The 22,691-nt window shown below is 34.7% G+C and overlaps 1 long non-coding RNA gene across 1 annotated transcript in view; it reads right to left on the minus strand.

Annotated features, from left to right (window-relative positions):
* Positions 1-2,187: 2,187 nt before the first annotated feature.
* Positions 2,188-22,691, minus strand: part of LOC129136851 (uncharacterized) — an 86,921-nt gene continuing 66,417 nt past the window's right edge. The window contains exon 3 of the long non-coding RNA XR_008538861.1: positions 2,188-3,549. This is a non-coding gene — a long non-coding RNA (uncharacterized LOC129136851). The remainder of the gene's footprint in view (positions 3,550-22,691) is intronic.

A 22,691-nucleotide genomic window follows, 5' to 3' on the forward strand; every position in this document is an offset into this window, starting at 1 on the left:
GCTTTGAAACCATTGCCATAAATCAGTTTTTGAATGTTTCATCACTTCACTGAGATACTATATGCACATTAACTGTCGCTGTCCCTCTCCACAGTTCAAGTCATTCACCAGTCTATCTCTAAAGATTTGTCTTTTCTGGACATTTTGTATAAATGGAATCTTACAGTATGTGGTTTCTGGTACCTGGCTTCTTTCAGTGTGTATAAAACTATGAGGTTCATCCACATAGTAGTATGTATCTACAGTTTGTTCTTTTTTATAGCTAAGTGGTATTCTATCATATGGATAGACGGTTTTTTTTAATGCATTTATTCATTCATCCACCATTTATCAAGGGCCTTTTTCAGGCAAAGCTCTGAGCCAGGCATGGCACGCAACTAAAATATACACAAAAAAGTGTGTTTGTGCTTTCAAATAACTTAGGTAAGAAAATCAGGTACATAGCTTCATACATAAGAGTTCTCTAATTTTGTGAATTCATTCACCAGGTGACGCATGATTAGATTGTTTTCACTGTAGGGCCAGTGTGTGTGGATATATGTTTTCATTTCGCTTAGGTAGATAACTAACAGTAAATTTGCTGGATTGAGAAGTAGTGTAACTTTATAGTGTTTTCACCCCTTGGAAAACACAAACACTATATACAGAAAATGGCATGATAATGGCTATGATAGTATTACACATTAAATTTGATGGAAGCAAGATTGGGCTGGAGGAAAAAGTAACACGAATTGAAAGTGTGGATAGGTAAGGAAACAGAGTAAGGTTTTTCTAAATCAGTGATGACAAAAAGAGAAAAGACATAATTTTAAAACAGCATGATGAATACCTCAAAGAAAGGCGATACACCAAGAGATCAGGTAATGGGAGTTTGGCCTCTGCTCATGGTTATGCAGTTTGTAAAACTGGCCCAATTCCTGGAACTTAACAGAGGGCTGAATCTGGCCCAGAGAAGTAATATGTAATTCTCTTTCCTTTTCTCTTTTCTTTTTCTTTTCTCTTTCTTTCTTTTCTTTCTCTTTCTCTCTTCTTTCTTTGTTTCTTTCTTTTTCTTTTTTCTTTCTTCTCTTTCTTTCTTCCTCTCTTCCTCCCTTCCCTTCCCTTTCCTTCCTCTCTTTTTCTTTTCCTTTCCTTTCTTCTTTTTCTTTCCTTTCTTTTCTTTCTTTCTCTTTCTTTTTCTTTCTCTTTCTTTCCTTCCTTCCTTCCTTTCTTTCTCTCTTTCTTCTTTCTCTCTTTCTCTCTTTCTTTCTTTCTTTCTTTCTTCTGTCTTTCTTTCTTTCTTTCCAAAAAGGTACTATCAAATATACCGATGTCTACTTGTGGCATCTTTTAAAAATCATCTGTTGAGGCTAAATGATACCTTTTTACAGATTTGCACAAGGATATTATATAGTTTAGCTGCGCTTCCTAGTCTAGAAAGATTTCTATGTCATTAAAAGGACTTTTAATGTTCTAATTTAATGCTTTCCACATTTATCCATGTCAAGCAATCTTCAGAAAGTTAGGAAGCTTGCATAATGCACTAAGGTAAGCACTAAGCTTTTCTTAGCTGAGGCACTACAGCAACCATGGGACTCTTGCTGTGGCCCTGAGAGGGGAGGACATCAATATCTAATCACACTTGTCAGCCCTTTGTGAAGAACGTTGAATCAAGAAAGGGAGAGTCATTGATAGATAGGTTTTAAAAAATGTTTCTCAGAAATTGAGTAGCATGTTCAGTTGAGGCACTCTGGCCACAGGCTAGAGGACAGGTATGAGTCTGACAGGACATGAGAGAAGAAAAAGAATCAAGAGATTAAGCCAGCAATCCAGGAAAGACAATGATAAGCATCTGCCCTGAACAAAAGTGTGGGAAAGAAAAATAAAGACTGAATTTAAGAACCATTGAGGAGGAAAATCAGCATGGCTTAATGGAGAAAGACAGTGTGGAATGATTCATAGTTTATTTATTTCATTTAATAGCTAAGTTTAGGAGGGACACCTTCACTAAGATATAAAATGGAGGAGAATAAAACACATTTGAAAGTATAGTTTGGATGATAAATATTACAATGCATAGTAAAAGAACACTGTGTCCATCAAGACAATTAAAATATTAATTTGTGTGCAATTATAATTTAGGAATTCTAAAACATAAAAAATGGAGTCAATATTGTCTAGAATATTATGTATTACAGAGATAACACATTGAAATAAATTAGAATTTATTAATAATAAAAGAGGAAATAATCAGTACCTACGTATGGCATCCATGTATACATTGAATCATATTGGATACAGAGGCTAAATAGAAAAATTATAAAAATAGCACAATTCATACAAAAATACATGAAATGTATAGAGAGATATACTATACACACTCTTAACAAGAATTGATGGGTAATTTAAAGAGCTGGTTGAATAAAAAGAAGAAAATTTTAAACCAAATACTTTCAAAAATCTAATAAGAATAAAAATGGTAAACATTTGTAAAACACTTTGCTGTATCCTAAAGTCTCCCTCTAAACAAATGCACATCATCTTATATTGCAAGGCTAAAACACTGACCTTCTTATTAACAAGACCATCTTTCTAAGACAACAGCCACAATGAAACTTCACAAAGTTTTGCTAAAGGTCATCTGGAAGAAGCAGGTGGAAATACATAAAATATTTTTTCAAAAATAGATGACATGAGGTAAGATTACTTGCTCTTGTGAGTTATTTAAACACACGTACTATAACAATGTTCTTAATATATTAAATGATACTTTTCCATCCCAGGTATGAGTACGATAAAGAAGTGTAAAAACTAAAGTATTTACAAGTCTCTGTCTTTGAATCTTCAAAATCCAAAATTATCAGTAGCCAGGGGTAAAGGCTAGTATACAAAATCAATGACTGTACATCAGGTAATAATGTGTTGTTCAATTTCACCATATCATCCTTTGTGATATTTTTTAAACTATATACATCCCTTGGACTTAGCAACTGACATGGAGATGAATAAAATAAATCCTGGTTTTACTTAAGTAAATTACTGTGGAAAAATAAGGAAATAAAATAGAGTCCAATCTGGGCAAAATTGAGGTACTGGGGGAGAAAATAATTATTGGTGTAAGTTATATGTGATATATTTTATTTATGTTTCCATGAGGATCTCTTTCCATTTCCATACCAAAGAGTCAGGCTACGGTGTCATTAAAAGCTCACCTTGTTTCTCTTCTTTCTCCATTTATGGTGGATCTGCTTCCTAGCTCATTTCCAACCTCGATGTGGAAACCGAGGCCCATGTTAGAGAGTTGGGCATCATTCATCCCTTTGCTTTGCACAACACTGTAATCTCCTTGTACCAGAACATGTGCTGAGCTTCTGCCTCCAGGGCAACTCCTATGATTGCATGTGATCTGGGATTCCCAGTGCTGGTTGGGCATAGCAGTGGCTTTTCCAAGGGTACTCCTAGGCAGAAAACTCCACAGACTTCTCAGTTCCTATCCCATCATTGAAACTTTAATTGAAAGCTTTCTCTTTATGTCTGCAGTCGCTGAGCATTTCTCATGATGAACAGAGACTAAGCACAAAGAGAAGGAGAAAAAAATTTAACTAATTTTTGTTTTGAGCGCATACGTAGTGAGCACATCAGAAAAAAGAATGTGAAAAGCAGCTGCCAGGAACATTTGTAAAAACATAGTCATGTCTTCTTCTACTTTCCCTTGACTCCCATTGAACAGCAATATCTTATTTTATTCTTCCAGAAGAAAATAAGTGGTGAAATTTTTGGGAGGAAAGTAACCTTTCACCTTTCATCATATCCATCACTCTTCACACTCAAAAGATGCCAATTTCTGTGGACTCAGACTCTTAGATTTTGCTCATTTTCATCACTTATTAATTCCTAGTTCTCTATATCAAGCCCTAACTATCCACCACTTAGCTTGTTGTAAAGGCCTTCTCCTTCTCCACTATTTTGCAACTGCCCTCAACAATATAGATGTGATTCTCCTAAAAGAAACATCTGAAGCACATTTGCCTTCTCAAAACCTAGTAGGGCACCACCTATAAATTTAATATATAAAGTATTTTTAAAGGATATTTTAAAAGATACTCTTTAAAAATATGAATAATTATGAAGAAACATAACAAAATATCTTGAAGACCTCTATAGAAAAAATATTTTAATAATGTAGAAAAATTAAAGAAAACCTAAATAAGTAAAAAAAAAATTATTTTCAAGTATTACAAAAATCAATATTTTAAATATGGAACATGCATTTGGCAATCCATGAATTTGAAAAGAGTTATGGAACTATAAATAACTCCTACACAACCATGAGAAACGGATATTTAGGCAAGGTGTCAGAATAGGCTTGTCCTGAATGAGGATACCCAAAAACTTAACAAATACATGAAAAAGTGAACAATTGATTAGAAATTATAAAAAGCAAATTAAAATCACAGTAAGTTATATGATAATACATAAACCAGAATTATTAATATTAAACCAACTGTTTGCAAGGATTTGCAGAAACAGAAACCCCATAAACACTGACAGCCTAACAGTGATGCTTTGAAAAAAAACAATGTAGCTTTGTCTACTAAGGTTAAACATATGTACGTATGCTACATATGTATCTATGCTACCACCTAACAATTTCACTCATGCGTTTGTGTGTATATATTAGTGCATACATGTGTGCACCAAAGACATATAAAATTAATAGCAGTCTTATTTGTAGTAGCCACACATTTAAATAACTGAAATGTTTACCATTAGTGGAATGGTTGCAGGTTGTTATCTTTATATAATGGAATGTTACTATGTAGCAACGAAAATTAATGTACCACAGCTATAGACTAAAGCATAATGTTGAATAAAAGAAGCCAGGCATAAAATAATGAACACCTTATGATTTTATTTATTTTAAGCTCAAAACCAGGCAAAACTGGGTAACAGAGTTAAGAGTTGAAATAAAGAAACCTTAAGGGCAGAGGCAAAAAAGGAGTAGCAACTGGAAAAAGGCGTAAGCTTCTAAGATGTTAGCAACAGTTTATTTCTTCAACATGTTGCAGTTCCATAGTTAGTTGAATTGTGATAATGTATTGAGCATATATGTTTTGTGCATTTTCTTTAATATATGCTATATTTCAGTTAAGGTTAAAAATGTGAAAATGCAATTGAACAATAGAAAATATTTATAAATTTCCACAAATGTGAATTTGAGGATTAAGATTTATGTGTAAAAAAATATTACATGACTGCAATAATTATTCACACTTAATCTTTCATCCTCCAATAAAATGATAATAGTAATATGAGATAACATTAGTTGAGTTATAACAACTAATGAAGTATATAACTAAGACTTCCTTAGTTATCCCCTTAAGTACTGAAGAAACTGAGACACAGTTATATTATGTAACTTTAGGTTTACAAACCTAATTAGTAACACAGTATTAACTCATATCTTAGCAGTGTGCCTCAAGGTTAAATCTGCTTAACCTCTATATTCTCCCTGACGTACATCTCCTAATCATCTTTCTAGAAACATAACAGAGAAAGAATAGCAAGCACATAGAGCATAAAATACCTAGGAATGCAACTTACAAGGGATGTGAAAGACCTCTTCAAGGAGAACTACAAACCACTGCTCCAGGAAATAAGAGAGGACACAAACAAATGGAAAAGCATTCCATGCTCATGGAAAGGAAGAATCAATATCGTGAAAATGGCCATACTGCACAGACTATTTTATAAATTCAATGCTATCCCCAGCAAGCTACTATTGACTTCCTTCACTGAATTAGAAAAAAGATTAATTTAAATTTCATATGGAACCAAAAAAGAGCCCGTATAGCCAAGACAATCCTAAGCAAAGAGAACAAAGTTGGAGGCATCATGCTACCTGACTTCAAACTATACTACAAGGCTACAGTAACCAAAACAGGATGGTGCTGGTACCAAAACAGACATATAGACCAAAGGAAGAGAACAGAGTCCTCAAAAATAATGGCACACATCTACAACCATCTGATTTTTGACAAAAAAAAAAAATGGGGAAATGTTACCCTATTTAATAAATGGTGTTGGGAAAACTGGCTAGCCATATGCAGAAAACTGACACCAGATCCCTTCCTTACACCTTATACAAAAATTAACTCAAGATGGATTAAAGACTTAAACATAAGACCTAAAACCATAAAAACCCTAGAAGAAAACCTAGGCAATGCCATTCAGGACATTTGCACGGGCAAACACCAAAAGCAATGGCAACAAAGGCCAAAATAGACAAATGGGATCTAATTAAATTAAAGAGCTTCTGCACAGCAAAATAAACTATCATCAGCGTGAACAGGTAACCTACAGAATGGGAGAAAAATTTTGCAATGTATCCATCTAGACAAAGGGCTAATATTCAGAATCTACAAAGATCTTAAACAAATTTACAAGAAAAAATCAAACGACTCCATCAAAAGTGAGCGAATGATATGAACAGATGCTTCTCAAAAGAAGACATTTCTGCGGCCAACAAATACATGAAACAAATGTTCATCATCACTGGTCATTAGAGAAATGCAAATCAAAACCACAATGAGATACCATCTCACACCAGTTAGAATGGCAATCATTAAAAAGTCAGGAAACATCAGATGCTGGAGAGGATGTGGAGAAGTAGGATCACTTTTACACTGTTGGTGGAACTGTAAACTAGTTCAACCATTGTGGAAGACAGTGTGGCAATTCCTCAAGGATCTAGAACCAGAAATACCATTTGACCCAACAATCTCATTACTTGGTATATAACCAAAGGATTATAAATCATGCTACTATAAAGACACATGCACACGTATGTTTATTGCAGCACTATTCACAATAGCAAAGACTTGGAACCAACCCAAATGCCCATCATTGATAAACTGGACAAAGAAAATGTGGCACATATACACCATGGAATACTATGCAGCCATAAAAAATGATGAGTTCATGTCCTTTGCAGGGACATTGATGAAGCTGGAAACCATCATTCTCAGCAAACTAAAACAGGAACAGAAAACCAAACACCAATTGTTGTCACTCATAAGTGGGAATTGAGCAATGAGAACACATGGACACAGGGAGGGGAATATCACACACCGGGGCCTGTCGGGGGCTGGAGGGCTAGGAGAGGGATAGCATTAGAAGAAATGCCTAATGTAGATGATGGGTTGATGGGTGTGGCAAACCACCATGGCATGTGTATACCCATGTAACAAACCTGCATGTTCTGCACATGTATCCCAGAACTTAAAGTATAATTTTAAAAAACTCACAGTTAAATTCTAATTCAGAGGAAAGCTGACTGGCTGGGATAAGAAGCATAAAACATGTGAAATATAATTCTGGACAAGAAAACCCATTACAACCCCGAAGTTTAGTTGTCAGTAACTCAGTATTTCTATTTGGCTGGTAGGAAAAAATGAAAAAGATCCCAGAAATGAGCAAATTGTCTGGAAAAGCACACAACTAAACAAACAGGCCCAGCAAAGTATTGTTGCTAAAGCTGGATAAGAAACAAAGCAAGAAGTATACCTAAATTTCATCCCAGCACAGGGTGTTAAGGGAACTGCCACCAATATTTCAAGAACAAATAATTCTTATTTTTTAGAAGTATTCTGGTGTACACAAATTATTGGAAAACTTCCAAACTCATTTCATGGTCTTAGCAGATCACTTAAGACAGAAAGTGCAAAATAAAGTAAAAGATGAGATTTAACTACAGTAAACACACACACTCACACACACACACACACACACACACACAGATTGCAATGCACTCACAGTCACACGCGAAAAAGAATATTTATAATAAGTGAAACCATAAGCAAGTTAAAATCCACATACATGCAGGCTGGGTGAAAATCTTGAGAAGACTGCAGACTCGAAAATAATATGGATTCATTATAAAGAGCAAAATAAAAACATTGTGAAGAAAAGTAAAAGAAGTCAAGGAGATGCACAGGAATTTAAAAATACAAACGGGAATAATATAGGCAAAGGTGCTCAATCAGAGTATTAAGCAGAGTAATGAAAATTAAAACAATAATGATCATATCAGCAAAAATTTTAAAGACTGATAATATCCATGTTATCAAAGGTGGGGCAGTTGAAGCTCTCACAAGATGCTGAGGGAATGTAAGTTTGTTTAGTATCCAAAGGTACTATGAAAATTTTACAAATGATAAATCCTTAGGCTCTACATTTCCACTTTTAGAAATACATCCCATGGAATTATTTCCATGTGCGCTAAGTTATCTAGCATGCACTAGGAAATTTTGTCATGCCGTTATTTCTAGCGTGGTATGGCATCCTATGCAGAGCGTAGATTCTAAGAGTACCACAGAAGTAAATATTGAGTAATGACATTATTTGTAAATATATAGAGAGGAAGGTTTCACTTAAAGGCTTACAATGTATCCCTTAGTCAATCCAGCATAACCCATATTTTCCTATAACTTTAAGCAGATACTTTTCTATCCAATTGATCACCAAATGACATAGTGCTCTTAGATTTGCAAGCCCTGTGATACTAAAATTTCTTATTTACAGACACTAGAATGCTACTCCCCATGGTAAGATGCTCTTATTATTAGAGAAGCTGAATCTGAGACCCAATGAGAAAATGTAAAAAAACCCATATTCGTATAAAAACATATGCATATTATTAGATGGTAGGCAGTATTACCTGTAACACTTAAATAAACTCCTCTATTATTGATTCATCTTCTTCTGTGCTCAACTTCAATTCCATGTATAACTAAATATTAATAGTTGCAAGTTATCTAAATACAAATATGATTAAACTATGGTATATTAATATCACTAAAAATTATGAAACAGAAGTAATCCTATAGAATTATTCATACTAACAGAGAAAATGTTCCTCATCATATCAATTAGAGAACAAAACAAATTGCAGTTCAATATATAGAGTATGACCCCATAAACAAAAACCTCAAACCCAAACTAAATAGCTAGTAGAAAAAATTAGCAAATAATCTGGAATGGTTAGCTCCCTGATGGGAACTGAAATTGGACAAGTGCTTTAAAATACACTGTCACATTTTTCCCCAACATAACTCTATACAGCACCCTTCAATATACACTGATTACTTTGGTGATCTCATCCCACCTCATTAGTTTAAATACTAAGTGTTCACATTTCTAAATTTATGATTCTAATACAGTTTTCTACCCTAAGACTGCTATATCTGTAGGCCTCTAGGTCTACATGTCTCATTGAGACCTCCTCCTTGGATGATTAATAAGCCCCTCAAACTTCATCTGTCAAAACATAAGCTCCTGCTTTTCCCTTCAGAACTTTGCCACCTGCAGTCTTCCTTATGTCAGTAAATTGTAACATTGTCAATCAATTTAAAAGGAGAAAAATTTCAGAAAGAACCTTGGTTTCTCTCCTTCACATTCTTGGTTCACTATCCACACTTGCTATTGGTTCTAATTTTTAGCATGACTTTAAACTAAATGCAGTTGTCTTGATCTTCTTGTTCTCCCAATTGTTGTATCACTCTCTTCCTTCTCTCTCTACATATTATAGATTTCTTTCAGCCCTGGAAATTACTTAAATTCCTAACTTTCAGACCTCTCAGCTAATTATTCTTCTAGAACATATCTTATTTTACACCAAAATGAGTTAGGTTATCCACTACTGTAGGATCTGTGCTTCGTATTAAAAAAAAATTCCACTTGTGTTATTTAATATCTGCATTCCATGTTCACTATAAATCCTAACACAAGGAAGATAATGTCAGTTGTATTGATGACCATTTTGAGCATCTATAGTCAGCTGTCAAGAAATGATTTCCAGGATGGGTGGAACAATATGGCAAAATAGAAGGCTCCACTGCTCATCTCCCCAGCAAGGTCACCAAGTTAGCAACTATTTACACAGAATGAAACACCTTCATAAGAATGAAAAATCAGGTGAGCACTCACGGTAGCTGATTTTAACTTCATATTACTGAAAGAGGCAGTGAAGAGATAGAAAAAACAGTCCTGAATCACCTATGCCACCCACCCTCCACCCCAGCAGCAGACGTGTGGTGTGGGGGGTGTCTCTGGGTGCTGAGGGAGCAGAACACAGCAATTCTGAGGCATCGAACTCAGTGCTGTCCTGTTAGAGAAGAAAGGAAAACCAGACAAAACTCAGCTGATATCCGCCCAAGGAGGGAGCATTTAAACCAGCCCTAGCCAGAGGGGAATTGCCAATCCCATTGGTCCAAACGTGAGTGCCTGGAAAACCTCGTCACCTAAGGCCAAAGTGCTTTTGTCTCTAAGTAAACTTAAAAGGCAGTCTAGGCCATAAGGACTGAAACTCATAGCAAGTCCTAGGGCTGAACTAGGTCCAGAGACAGTGGACTGAGGGGACAGGTCACAATCTGAGATACCAGTTGGGGCAACCAAAGGAGTGCTGGCTTCACCCCTCCACTAACCCCTGGCTGCCCAGCTCCAGGCTCCAAAAGAGACCCCTTCCTTCCACTTGAGGAGAGCAGAGGGAAGACTGGAGAGGACTTTGTCTTGCATTTTGGATACTAACTCAGCCACAACAGAATAGGGCACCAGTCAGAGTCATGAGGCTCGCATTCCAGGTCCTAGTTCCCAGAGGACATTTCTAGATACACCCTGGGCCAGAAAGGAATCCACTGCTTTGAAGGGAAGGACAAAGGTGCTAAGAACATACATTGGGGAAAGGATGGTCTCTTCAATAAATAATGCTGGGAAAACTGAATATGCATATGCAAAAGAATGAAACTAGACCCCTATCTCTCACCATATATAAAAATGAATTCAAGACTTAAACCAAAGAGACCTCAAACTATGAAACTACCGCAAGAAAACATTGGGGAAAATCTCCAGGATATTGGTCTGGGCAAATATTTCTTGAGCAATACCCCAGAAGCACAGGCAACCAAAGCAAAGATAGACAAATGAGATCACATCAAGTTAAAAAGCTTCTGCACAGAAAAGGATACAATCAACAAAGTGAAGAGACAACCCACAGAATGGGATAAAATATTTGCAAAAACTACCTCTCTGACAAGGGATTAATAACCAGAATATATAAGAAGCTCAAAAAACTCTTAGAAAAAAAAAACTCATAATCCAATCAAAAATGGGTGAAACATTTGAACAGACTTTTTTTTTTCAAAAGAAGACATACAAATGGCAAACAGGCATATGAAAAGGTGCTCAACAGCACTAATCATCAGAGAAATGCAAATTAAAACTACAATGAGATACCACCTCACCACAGTTGAAATGGTTTACATCCAAAAGACAGGCCATAACAAATGCTGGCGAGTATGTGGAGAAAAGGGAATCCTCATACATTGTTGGTGGGAATGTAAATTAGTACAACCACTATGGAGAAGAGTTGGAAGTTTCTTTAAAAATTGAAAATTGAGCTACCATATGATCCAGGAATCTCACTGCTGGGTAACTACCCAAAAGAAGGGAAATCAATGTATCAAAGAGATAGCTGCACTCCTATGTTTCTTGCAGCAGTGTTTACAATAGCTAAGATTTGAAAGCAACCTAAATGTCCATCAGCAGATGAGTGGATAAAGAAAATGTGGTACATATACACAGTGAAGTACTATTCAGTCATATGAATAATGAGAACCAGTCATGTGCAACAACACGATGGAACTGGAGAGCATTATGTTTAGTGAAATAAGCTAGGCGCAGAAAGACAAACATTGCATGCTGTCACTAATTTGTGGGATCTAAAAATAAAAACAATTGAACTTATGGGTGGTTGGAGGGCAGGTGGAGATGGCTAATGGGTACAAAAAGATAGAAAGAATAAATAAGACCTACTATTTGATAGCACAATAGGGTGACTATAGTCTATAATAACTTAATTGTATATTTAAAAATAAATAATGTAATTGGATTGTTTGTAACTCAAAGGATAAATGATTGAGGGGATGGATACCTCATTCTCCATGATGTGCTTATTTCACATTACATGCTTGTATCAAAACATCTCATATACCCCACAAATTTATACACCTACTATGTATTCACAAACATTTTAAAAAATAATTTAAAAATTATTTCTTAAATGAATCAATAATTTCATTAATTTGTCATTAATATAAGCACTGACAAAAAGTAAATCCATGTATTCATACAGACACTCTATAAAGAAATGTTAGTTTAATGCTAGGTGCGGTGGCTCAATGTTTTTCAATTTGAGTAAAATATTTACAAAGCTTAGATTTATATCCTGAGAAATAATGTTTCATTTTATAAATATTAATAGGTTCTTAAATTTTTCAGTTTTCTGTTTTATAAAATTTAGAAAATATGAAGAACCTCAGCCTATAAAAATATATTTTTGGCCAGGCGTGGTGGCTCACGCCTGTAACCCCAGCATGTTGGGAGGCCGAGGCAGGCGGATCACAAGGTCAGGAGTTCGAGACGAGCCTGGCCAACATGGTGAAACCCTGTCTCTACTAAAAATACAAAAATTAGCCAGTCACAGTGGCAGGCACCTGTAGGGACAGCTACTCGAGAGCCTGAGGCAGGAGAATTGCTTGAACCCGGGAGGCAGAGGTTGAAGTGGGTGGAGATCATGCCACTGCTCTCCAGCCTGGGTGACAGAGCAAGACTCCATCTCAAAAAATTTTTTTAAAAATTTAAAAAAGGTAGTTTACACAAACAATTATTTGTGATTAAGCAAGCATTGTAAAGAAATCCCACAAACAGAGGTAGAGCAATTCATTTCTTATTTAGAGAAAACTATTTAGTCATCCTGCACTACACAATAACAATAACCTAGGTAATTTAAATAGTTCAACTTTTTAAAACTGTGTACTTTGAAGTGTAACTGTGAAGCAGCTCTATTATATAAGGTTAAAATTATCAATCAGAGCCACTAAATAGGTGATAGCAAATTCATAGGAAACTGCTGTTTAAATTAACTAAATTGAAAAAATATATAAAAATATGCTAAGTAGAAAAAGGCTATAACAAGACTCTAAATATCTTCACTAATAAACAGACACAATATGCTAAAACCATAAGGTGAACAATGTGGCAGCCATTGAGAGTGGCAAAACTGTGTGACATGGAAAAACCTTAAAATATACACTGACTGAAAAATTCCTATTGCTTAATGACAGTTTAGCCATTGCAACATCATAGCCAAAACATTTACCCACATGTGTGTGGTGATGTGGTGTAAACAAACTTACTGCCCTGCCACCTTTATAAAAGTATAGCACATGCAACTATGTGTAGTACCTAATATTTAATAATGACAATAAGCAAGTGTTACTGGTTTATGTATTTGCTATACTTTTTTATTATTATTTTGAATGTACTCCCTCTGCTTACTTAAAAATAAAAATTAACTGTAAAACAGCCTCAGGAGATCCTTCAAGGGATATTCCTGAAGAAGGCCTTATTATCATGGGATATGACAGGTCCTTGTGTGTTATTGTCCCTAAAAACCTTCCAGTGAGACAAGATACGGAGGTGGGAGACAGTGATACTGATGATCCTGACTCTATGTATGTTTAGACTAATGTGTGTGTTTGTGTCTTTGTTTTTAACAAAAAATTTGAAAAGTAAAAAATGAAAATTGAAAAAATAAATTTAAAACTATAGAATAAAAATATAAAGTATTTCGTAGAGCTGCACAATGTGTTGTTTATGTTTTAAGCTATAATGTTATTACAAAGTAGTTAAAATTCAAAAATAATTTAAAAGTATATAAAGAAAAAAGTTACAGTAAGCTAAATTATTGAAGAAAATTTTTTATAAATGTTGTGTAGCTGAAGTGTACTGCCTTTGCAAATCTACGGTAACATATAGTAATGTCCTACCTGTGCCTTCACACTCACTCACCACACACTGACACACCCAGAGCAACTTCCATTCCTACAAGCTCCACTCACGGTAAGTGTCCTATATAGGTGTTCCTTTTATCTGTAAGCCACATTTTTACCATATTTTTTGTATGGCTAGATACTTAAATACTTACCATTGTGTTACAATTGCCTATAGCATTCAGAACAAGCATACTGTTCACGTTTGTAGCCTACGACAATTGGCTATACCATATATCTTAGGTGTATAGTAGTCTATATCATCTAAATTTGGCCAATCTACTCTGTGTTGTTCACACAATGGCAAAATTGCTCAACAATGCATTTCTGATAACATATCTTTTTGTTAATTGACAGATGACTATAGATTAAAGAGAGCACACAACCTATGAATAAAATATAAATTTTAAAGCAGGCAATGGCCTTCCAAAGTGCTGAGATTACAGGGATGAGCCATACAAAAATAAATAAAAGAATAAATAAAAGCAGACAAAACACATTTGTAGAAAGAGGTCACAATAGGGGCCAGGCGCAGTGGCTCACGCCTGTAATCCCAAGACTTTGGAAGGCCGAGGCGGGTGGATCACGAGGTCAGGAGATCGAGACCATCCTGGCTAATACGGTGAAGCCTCATCTCTACTAAAAGTAGGAAAAAAAAACTTAGCCGGGCATGGTGGCGGGCGACTGTAGTCCCAGCTACTCAGGAGGCTGAGGCAGGAGAATGGCGTGAACCCGGGAGGTGGAACTTGCAGTGAGCCGAGATCGCACCACTGCACTCCAGCCTGGGCTACAGAGTGAGACTCCGTCTCAAAAAAAAAAAAAAAAAAAGAAAAAGAAACAGGTCACAATAAATGCTGATAGTTATTGCTTTTAGGGGATACGGAAATTTGATGTTTTTATTGCATTGTTACATTTGCCTGCTGTTTTCAAATTTGTAGTAGAATTCACTGGTCTTTCCATGTTCCCCACTATTCTGAAGCAGCTGGCTTGATAGAATGGCCCTTTGAAGATTCAGCTACCTTGACGGCTAGGTTGAAATATCTTGCAGGATTGGGGCAATGTTCTTCCTTCAGGAGGCTGTCTATGCTCTAAATCTGTGCCCCATATAAATTGCTGTTTCTCCCATAGCCAGGATTTATTGGTCCAGGAATCAACGGAGTAGAAATAAGAATGGTACTTTTCACTATAACCCCTAATGATCCACTAGGAAATTTTTTTGCCTTCTGTCCCAGCAACTTTATGGCCTACTTGTCTAGAAGTTTTCATTCCAAAGGGAAGAAGTGCACCAAGAGAAAGAACAATGAATTCATCGAAGTGGAAATTAAGACTGTTGCTCAGTCAATTTGGATTTCTCATGACTGAATCAACAGGCAAATAAAGGAGCTACTATACTCGCAAGGTGATTGGTCTTGAATGCTAAGGGAAATTAGACTTCTGCAATTGAGGTAAAGAAGAATATATCTACAATACACGAGATCCCTTAGTGCCTCTGAGTACTACCATATCCTGCTGTGGTTAAAAGTTAATGAAAATCGGCCAGGCGTGGTGGTTCACGCCTGTAATCCCAGCACTTTGGGAGGCCGAGGCGGGTGGATCACAATGTCAGGAGATCGAAACCATCCTGTGAATGGTGAAACCCTGTCTCTACCAAAAATACAAAAAATTAGCCTGGCGTGGTGGTGGGGGCCTGTAGTCCCAGCTACTCGGGAGGCTGAGGCAGGAGAATGGCGTGAACCCGGGAGGCGGAGCTTGCAGAGAGCTGAGACTGTGCCACTGCACTCCAGCCTGGGCGACAGAGAGAGACTCTGTCTCAAAAAAAAAAAAGTTAATGAAAATCTGGGTGCAGTGGCTCACACCTGTAATCGTGGCAATTCAGGAAGCCAAAGTGGGAGGATTGCTTGAGGCCAGGAGTTCAAGAATAGCCTGGGCAACATAGCAAGACCCCACTTCTACAAAAAGTAAAAGACAAAAAATAATTAGCCTGGTGTGGTGTCATGTATCTGTAGTCTCATTTGCTTGGGAGGCTGAGGTGTAAGGATTGCTTGAGCTCAGGAGTTTAAGGTTACAGTGAGCTCTGATAGGGCCATGAACTCTAGCCTGGGCAAAAGAGTAAGATCCCATCAAAAAAAAAAAAAAGAAAAAAAAAGGCATAGACCCTTAAGAAATAAAGATTTGGATTATATGGATTATATTACTTGACAAAGAACCACAACCAGCTGAGGTGATTGCTGAAGACAAATGTAATATAGAATGGATAGCGGAAGAAAGCAATTATAATTACCAGCTAAGACCACAGGTCTACTTCAGAAACAAAAACTGTAACTTTATTGTATTGTAAATATGATTTAATTGTAAATATGTGTGTATATATATGTGGGGTATATGTACATATATGTGTATACATATGTGTGACTCTGTGTGTATATACACTCAAACACATGTACACAAATACCTTTGCTTTCTCTTATATTATCCCTTTCTATAAAAAAATTGTATTAACTTTGCAACATAGTACTTAAATATTAACTGTATATCATTGCATTTGAGTTACATGATATCAGAGAAAACACCACCCATGACCTTTACATCCTCTTCTGGGGAAAGAGTTGGTGGATTTTCAGGGTTATGCAGGATGATTGTATCATGTCAGAAAGAAGTATTCTTTACTATTATCTTTATTTGGAAATTAAATATGATTTAAAGAGATGTGTATGTGTGACAAGTTGACAAGGAGTGGACTGTGATGGTTCATTTTATATGTCCACTTGGCTAGGCTATGAAATCCAGGTATTATTCAAACACTAGTCTAAATGCTCATGTGAAGGTGTCTTTAGATGTGTTTAACATTTACAGTCAGTTGATGTTAACTAAAAGATTTAGACTTGCATCAGACTAACTTACTTCAAAGTATACTACAAAGCTGTAGTGACGAAAACAGCATAGTACTGACAGAAAAATAGACACGTAGATTATAGGTACAGAAAAAAAGCTTCCAGAAACAAATGTACACATTTACAGTTAACTGATTTTCAGTAAAGGTCCAAAGAATACAGAAAGGTACCAAGAAAGGACAATTTCTTCAATAAATGTTGTTGAAAAACTGGATAACCTCATGCAGAAGAATAAAGTTCACCCCTTATCTCTCACCATATGAAATATTAACTCAAAATGAATGAAGTCTTAAATGTAAGACCTGAAACTATGAAACTATTGGAAGAAAACACAGGGAGAACACTTCATGATATTGACTTGGGCAAGAATTTTTTGGCTAAGTCGTCATAGCACAGTTATGTTTTTATATATGTTTTGCATATTTTTATAAGAAAACATAGACAAATGGAATTACAATAAATTAGCAAGCTTCTCCACAGCAAATGAAATAATCAAAAGAATGAAGAGACAACCTACAGAATGGGAATAAATAGTTGAAAACTATACACCTGACAAGGTGTTAATATCCAAAAAATATAAGAAACTTAAACTTTTATTACCAAAAACCAAATAAATTAAAATAAAAATGGGCTAAAAACCTAAATAGACACTCTGCAAAAAAAGGCATACAAATGGCTGGCAGACATGAAAAAATGCTCAACATCAATAATCATCAGGGAAATACAAATTAAAACCACAAGGAAATATCACCCACCCCAGTTAGAATGGCTATTGTTAAAAACGTTAGAGATATCAAGTGCTTACAAGTATGTGGAGAAAAGAAAACTCTTGCACACTTGCTGATTGAAATGTAAATTAATACAGCCATTATGGATAACAATATGGAGATTCCTAAAGAAAGTAAAATTAAAACTATTGTATGAACCAGCAATCCCCCTGCTGGGCCAATATCCAAGGGAACTGAAATTAGTGTGTTGAGGAGATATCAGCTCTCCATGCTTATGGTAGAACTATTTACAATAGCCAAGAGATGGAATCTACTTAAGTGTCCATAATTGAATGAATAAAGAAAATGTGATATATATATTATATACTAGTCTTCCTCTCCCAGTCCACTTACTCAAATGTTAATCATTTCTGGCAGCACTATATATATATTATATGCATTATATTATATGTACTATATTATATACATTGTATTATATTCCATATACTATATTATATACATTGTAGTATATTCCATATACTATATTATATACAGTGTAATATATTATATATTCTTACGTTATAATATTGCATTATATTATATATTATATATTACTACATTATATTATATTATATTATATATAATACATACCAGTATATATACATATATACTTATATAAATCTATATATCCATATAATATAGTAGTATATATAGATATATATATCTCATATGTATACTACATATACCACATACTAGTACAACATACTAGTCTTAGTACTATACATACTAGTATATATAGTATACATACTTATATGTGTTTTGCATATTTTAATAAGAAAACATAGACAAATGGAACTACAATAAATTAGCAAGCTTATATATACTATATACTATATATACACTATATATTTATGTTGTATAGTATATGTTACATAATATATAATATAGTAAATATATTTATATATATATACACACATATATATTTTATATATAGAAACTCCCTTTCACTTACACATATATCCTATGAGTTCTGTCCCTCTGGAGAACCCTGACTAATATGGCATCTAGAATCATTAATCATTAATCACATAGAGGTAAAAAGCAAAATGGTGATTACCAGAAACTGGGGTGGTTAGGAGGATTTGGGATTTGGGGAGACATTGGCCAAAGTATATGTAAATATAGTTAGACGGGAAAAATCAATTTCAAGGAGTCTGTTGCACAGCAAGGTGACTATAATAAAAGTTAATATATTGTATTCTTGAAAATGTAAAGAGGGTGGATGTTATATGTTCTTATGGTGAAAATAATAACTATGTGAGATAAAGCATTTATTATTTAGCTATATTTAACCATCCCATATTGTATATGTACTTCAAAACATCATGTTTTACACCACAAATACTTTTTTTAGTTATCAAACAATTTTTAAAATAAGTCATAAATAAAATTTAAACTTTTCAAAAATTTGAATTAACTTCAATAATTTGAGTGGGCCTGTTCCAATAAGATGAAGAAGTTACGAGCAAAAACATTTGAGGTTTCCTGGAAAAAAAAGAAACTGCCTCAGGATTGCAACATAGAAATCCAGTATAAGTTTCCAGCCTGCCCATACACCCTGCCAATTTTGCAGAATGTGAGTTTTGGAAGGGTGAGGGGGGTATATGTATTGCATACAGTTGACCCTTGAACAATGTTGGAGGTAGGAGTATCAACCTCCATGAAGTCAAAAATTCATGGATAACTTAGGCTGCCCCAAAGCTTAACTTCTAATAGCCTACAGCTGACCTGACAACATAAACATTCTGTTAACACATATTTTGTATGTCATGTGTATTATATGCTATATTCTTACAATACAGCATAAGTAAGCTAGGGGAAAATGGGGTTCAGAAAATCATAAGGATGAGAAAATATATGTACTAGTCATTAAGTGGAAGTGGATCATCAAAAGTCTTCATTCTTGTTGTCTTCACGTTGAGTTGAGAAGGAGGAGAAAGAGGATGGGTTGGTCTTGCTATATCAGAGCTGTAGCCGAAGAGAGAGAAAATCTCAGTATAAGCGAACCCGTGCAGTTCAAACCCACAGGTTCAAGGGTCAACCCTATACACACGCGTGCACGCACGCACACACAGACACACACACAGACATATATTTAAACTTTTTTTAAAAATGAATTATATGTGCTATTTAAAAAATAATTATACGTATATGTATATAGAGAGAATAACACACATATATACATATATATTCAACCTTTTTTAAAAAATATGTTCTTAAAAAACAAATTATGTGTGTGTGTATATATATACACATATATTTGTGTGTATATGTGTATATGTGTGTATATATATACACATATATTTGTGTGTATATGTGTATATGTGTGTATATATATTCCCTTTTTGTGGACAAATTGGATAAAATGCTAATGCTCAGTGAAGAGAAAGTCAAGGCAATCCTAATACTGTTTTTGCAAACCTCCCTGAAAGTCTCTTTCCCACTCTCTTTTCACATTCCCTTCTTATATGCTCACCACACCAGAGCTCAAAAAGATTAATATGTGCAAATTTAGTGGATTAAAATGAAATAAAGTCATTATTCCACAATTTGGGAGGTATAAAGTCTGAAATGGGTTTCACTGGGCTGAAGTGCAGGTGTTGACAGGTCTGCATTTCTTTTAGAGGGTTTACTGGAGAATCCACTCTTTCATAGTTTCCATCTTCTACAGGCCTCTCATGTATTTCTCAGTTCCAGGCCCCTTCCTACATCCTTAAAGCCAGCAGAGAAGCATCATCTTCAAATCTCGCTGACTCTGATCCTCCTGACTCTGTCTTTCATTTATTGAATCCCTGGTGATTACACTAGCTCCAGCCTAATGATCCAGGATAATCTCTTCATCTCAATCTGTGCTTTGATCTCATCTGTGAAGCCTCATTTGCCATATAAATAAACATATTCACAAATTCCAGGTATTAATAAGGGGACTTTTTTTTTTGAGAAGAAATTATTCTGCCTGCCATGCTATATAATAATTGTTTTAAAAGTTTAAATCTTACATTCAATAATATTATTATTAAGAAAGAGTTTATGATACAGAGCTCTATAAAATGAAACATGAAACAATATAAAATATTAATTGCAACACAGTTAAAGATCATACAGTTTATAAAGTAGCAAAATGAACAACAACAACAAAAACCGATTTTCTATTGAGGACCAACAAGGAAAGAACAACTATCTACTCAGCAGGTTTCAGTATTTGAGCCATCATTTAATTAAATATATTTGGAATCCTATAATCTCCTGTTCATCCAAATATAGATTTTTATATTCTAAATGAGAGAACCTTGAGATATTTTATAGATTTTTACCCCATTTTAAAATTACTGAAATGGATAAAAACAAGAACAATAACAGAAAAACACCCTGTCAATCTAGACTGTTACACTGGATGAAAGAAATCTTCAATTAAGGCAAAACAACCTGTACCTCAAAAAAAAAAAAAAAAAAAAAAGCTAAAAGAAATCATCACCAGCACACCTGCATTACAAGAACAACTAAATAAAGTTATTCACTCTGAAGGAAATGATACCAGTTAGAATTCTAATTAGAAATAAACAGCACAGAAAAAAACATAAATGTGTATGTGTGCATGCAGGTATGTGAGCATGGGAGTGAAAATGTTTGAAGTAACAACAGTAACAATGTTTGTGAGTTTTATAACATGAATTGTTAGGATTTTAACATATGAAAACAATCTAAAAAGGCTGGAGTAAATATGATTTGTCCATTCTACATTTATTGTCTGGGACATAGTAAAATTGATAATTTTAGATAGAGTATATTGTTACAAATACATTTTGGAATTTCCAGGAAACCGTTGAAAGACTGATAATTAAAGTGTAACAAAAAATTTAATAATGGAGAAATGAAGTAATTTCAAAACCTTTTAAAATAATGGTTGCACTGATACATGCTCTTTCCAGTCATGTATGAAAGTAAAAATTGATATGTAGGCTTTCCAGCACTTGATATAATCAGATGTTCTAAATTTTGACACTGGGATAATTAGAAAATAATTTTTCATGAAGGTCTTAATTTATATTTCCCCATGAGTAATGAGGCTTGATTTCATTTATTCATATGTTCAATCACTACTTTTATTCCTCCTCTTTCAAATTTCTTCTTAAGTATTTAGTTCTATTTTGGGTATTAATTTATAGAAGTAGTTTGCATATTTTGGATATCTTTCAGATATATGGGTTGCCAATATGTTTTATAAATTGTAGCTTTTAATTTTATCAGCTGAATATTTGAATAAACAATTTTGTAACTGTAATGTAGTAAAACTTATCAACTATTATTTATCTTACCTAAGGTTTTATAAGAATATCCTTCTTGATTCCATTGATTCTTGCGTTTTTTGTAATAGACATTTCTTTGCATGTAAAATTATCTTTAATTTTGGGTGTTGTTAAGATCTTCACATTTTTGATACCTATGTGTGTGTGTGTGTATATATATATATATTGTGTGTGTATATATTTATATTTATATATATATATACACACACACAGACACACACACTTAGGTTGTCTTCAGAATTTATTTATTTTGTTCATCTCCTTCAACATTTACATCATCATAAAAGCAGTGTTATTTCTTTGAAGCTACATATATATATATATATATATATATTCTTGACTTGCATCTCTTGCAATTCTCCGTCCCTGTACTCCTCTTACTTTCTCAGGAAAGCATTTTTTAAAAGTTGTCTTGTCTCTCTGTCTCAATTTTCCTCCTCTCTTTCTTCCAGTGGTGTAGGCCAAAATAGCCTGGAGTCATTTTGAATACTCTCTTTTTTCACATTCACATGTAATTCATCAGGACATATGTCACCCTCTCTAATGCTAATGTTCTAATCTGAGCCACCATTATCTCTCACATGGATTAATATAATAATCTCCTAATTAGAGGTTCACTTAAGCCCAGGAGGCGGAGGTTAAAATGAGCAAAGATTGCACCACTTCACTCCCGCCTAGGGGACAGAGTGAGACACCTTCTTAAAACACACACGGACACACACACGGACACACACACACACACACACAAAGGTTTTTGTGTCTCTGTCTCCTTCAGTTCTGCTCTGATTTTAGTTATTTCTGGTCTTCTGCTAGCTTTTGGATTTGTTTGCTCTTGCTTCTCTAGTTCTTTTAATTGTT

Source organism: Pan troglodytes, chromosome 14, assembly GCF_028858775.2.
Source record: "Pan troglodytes isolate AG18354 chromosome 14, NHGRI_mPanTro3-v2.0_pri, whole genome shotgun sequence".
Classification (NCBI taxonomy): Eukaryota; Metazoa; Chordata; class Mammalia; order Primates; family Hominidae; genus Pan; species Pan troglodytes.